We start from the raw sequence: 3,176 nt of genomic DNA, 5'->3' as shown, positions 1-3,176 counted from the left end.
CGGTTTACTTGTTGTGTTTTAGGTACTCATTACAATGGGAGATCCAACATCACCAACGAAAGCGTTGATGGATTTTTCTCAACCTAAGATCAATGACATTCAATCTAGCATTGTCAGGCCAGTGATCGCAGCTAATACCTTCGAGATCAAGCCTGGAATAATTTAAATGGTGCAGAACTTAGTTCAGTTTGGGGGTGCTCCAACGGAAGATCCCAATACGCACATCAGGGATTTCACAGAGATCTGCGACACCTTCAGGTTCAATGGTGTGTCTGAGGATGCAGTGAAATTGAGACTATTGCCATTCTCTCTGAGGGAAAAGGCTAAGAGCTGATTACACTCTCTACCAGCAGGTTCTATCACCACTTGGGAGGAACTTCGTCAGAAGTTTATTACTAAATTCTTCCCTATGGGGAAGACAGCTGCACTCAGGAATGCTCTTACTCAATTTGCACAGAAATCGGGAGAAACTCCATGTGAAGCTTGGGAGAGCTACAAGGAGATGCTTAGGAAGTGTCCTCATCATGGCCTTCCTAATTGGATGATCATCAATTGTTTTTACAATGGTTTGGGAGCACAGTCTAGAACTATGCTTGATGCAGCATCAGGTGGAGCATTATGGGCAAAAAGCTATGAGGAAGCTTAAGGTCTAATTGAACTAATCGTTGCTAATGAATATCAGTATCCAACCCATAGATTGCCACGGGGCAAGGTAGCAGGATTTCTTGAAGTGGATACAACTACGACTATCACTGCTCAACCAACGACGTTGTCTATGAAGATCAATTCTCTGGCTAACTATGGTGTTAATCAGATAACCAATGTTTGTGAGTTGTGTTCAGGTTCGCATGCGATGGAGCAATGTGTTATATCTAGTGAATCAACTCAGTTTCTGAGCAACTTTCATGCTTATATACCCCATACTTGTCACGTGTATGCATTCATATAGTCTCTTAGAGCATGTGCAGCGCGAGGCTGCTTTGAATCTGGGGATCCGTGAAATGACCTGTCCACCAGATTGTGGCACTGGATAACATTGGAGTAAGTAAAAAAACTGGTCCAGTCCTTCTTCCCCGGGCTGGTACAGTTCAATTTATTATTATTATTTTTCATTCACTTTTGTTAAAAGTTGTGCCCACCTGCTGCATTGGACGTTAATAAATTAACGTTGTAATATTAACGTACATATAAACGGTAACTTTCTTTTCTCCTATAAATACCAATCCCCAAGCCACTATTATTTACACTCTTTACTTCTAAAAAAATTATAATATGGGATATTAATTAAGAGATGGAATATATCCTGAATGGGCAACATTCGTTAAACTGATACCACGACCACAAGGTGAAAAAACAAAATTATTTTCAAAATTTTAAGAAAGCCAACGAAAAGATGTTGAACGGGCATTTGGTGTGTTACAGTCCCATTTTGTAATTGTACGTGGTCCGACACGCTTTTGGGACAAAGAAGATCTTCGGAAAATCATGAGAGCATGCATCATAATTCATAATATGATTGTTGAAGACGAAAGATACACATATGCCACTCAATTTGGTCCATTACCAACTTATGATGATGCAACAAATGGCTTATCGCAACCAAATTTAGGCAAAGAACCTTCGGTCCCGTATGAAACGTATATTCAAAATAGTTTGCAGGGTCGTGATAGACGGGCACATCGTCAGCTACAAAATGACTTCGTTGAGCATATCTCGCATTTATACGAGAATAGTTAATTTTTTATTATAATGTTTAAAATTTAATATTGTCTTGTATGTTGTTTTTTATTTCATGATTTTTAATAATATGATGCATTTTAATTATTGGAATGTTTTTATAGCTTTTTAAAAAAAATTAATCACTTTAATGTAGTTGTTACAATTTTAACATTACTAATGTAAATTTAAAATCAAATTATGAAATCATTTTACTAAATATATATTATAACATTAATATAAGGGGTCCTACAAAATATGGAAACTGAGTTTTGCATTGGATGAGTTAAAGTCACTTTTTTTAAAACCCACTTCGGGCCGATGTGTCCAATTTCTGTCAGTGGATGGGCAGGGAAGTAACCCCAGCGTTGCATATGCTCTTACATACTTGCCACCACTTTACATGTTATATTACCTGCATCATCGACGTTACATTATCTCAGTTCTAATGTTTCATGTGTTTCCCATTATCAGGCAGGACTAAATCAATTCTATCATTCGCTCAAGCTGATGAGGTGAACATATATATCTTCGGTAATGAAGACTTGATGCTTTTAGACTCTCCTGTCCTCTTTCCCAAGCCAGGCATGTCCCTGTGAAGACAGAGACTCTGAACTCAGATAAGCGCAGGTTGTTCCATGGCTCAGAAGGCCCTGATAACTCTAGTGAGCAGGGCTGCTCCGCCCGACGCCGTTCCTGGATCTTCTGGGTGTTAATAAGGCGTAGCCGCTGGTTGGGTATCTGCAAAACAACACCGGAAGGGGGGTTTGGCTCCCACGGCGCCTCCAGTGTAAGAATAAGAATAGGGTTTTTGGAGAAGATGAAGATGTATGTATATAATAGAAAGGTTGTTATGTGTGTATATGGATGTGAGAGAGTGAGTGTGCAAAAGTATGAATATTTTTCTAATCCCTAAACCCTTCACCCTTGGGGGTATATATAGCCCAAAGGTAGGGTTTAGGGGTTGTTACCTCTAGATCAGGGCCGTTAGATCTTGGGGGCAGAGGACGCCTGACTTGGGTGGATTGCTTACACGTGTCCAGGGGAGGACCACCTTCAGGGTGTCCTAACGGCCTTCTGACACGCGCCGCACTTGTCTGATATGTTGGTTGTTGACAGATCTCATCGTCACATGCCCGCGTACCCTACCTTGCGGGTTGTGGAGTGTGCATGTGCTTGCTGGGACCCCCCTCATGGTGATCTTGGTCCTGGGCCGGATCCAGGTAGGCAGATGATCCGGGTTAAGGGCCGGATCCAGGTAGGCAGATGATCCGGGTCATGGGCAGGATCCTGGTAGGCAGGCGATCCAGGTCGTGGGCTGGACCCGGGTTGGGAGATGATCCATGTCATAGGTTGGTCCTAGGATTTGTCTCTCCACTTGACTGTTCTGGGAGAGGGGGGTCTTGGTCTATCAATTGAGCCTGATACCCCTTAGATCCGGGTTGGGCCCTGTCCAGGTT

The 3,176-nt window shown here is 42.0% G+C and overlaps 1 non-coding gene across 1 annotated transcript; it reads right to left on the bottom strand.

The window, feature by feature from the left end:
• Positions 1-424: 424 nt before the first annotated feature.
• On the bottom strand, positions 425-531 carry LOC141715541 (small nucleolar RNA R71). The gene has a single exon (XR_012572300.1). It is a non-coding gene; the product is annotated as a small nucleolar RNA R71 (small nucleolar RNA).
• Positions 532-3,176: the final 2,645 nt, after the last annotated feature.

This window comes from Apium graveolens, chromosome 3 (genome assembly GCF_009905375.1).
Source record: "Apium graveolens cultivar Ventura chromosome 3, ASM990537v1, whole genome shotgun sequence".
NCBI lineage: Eukaryota > Viridiplantae > Streptophyta > Magnoliopsida > Apiales > Apiaceae > Apium > Apium graveolens.
The sequence above is the reverse complement of the archived record's forward strand: the minus strand, read 5'-3'. Positions and strand labels throughout refer to the sequence as shown.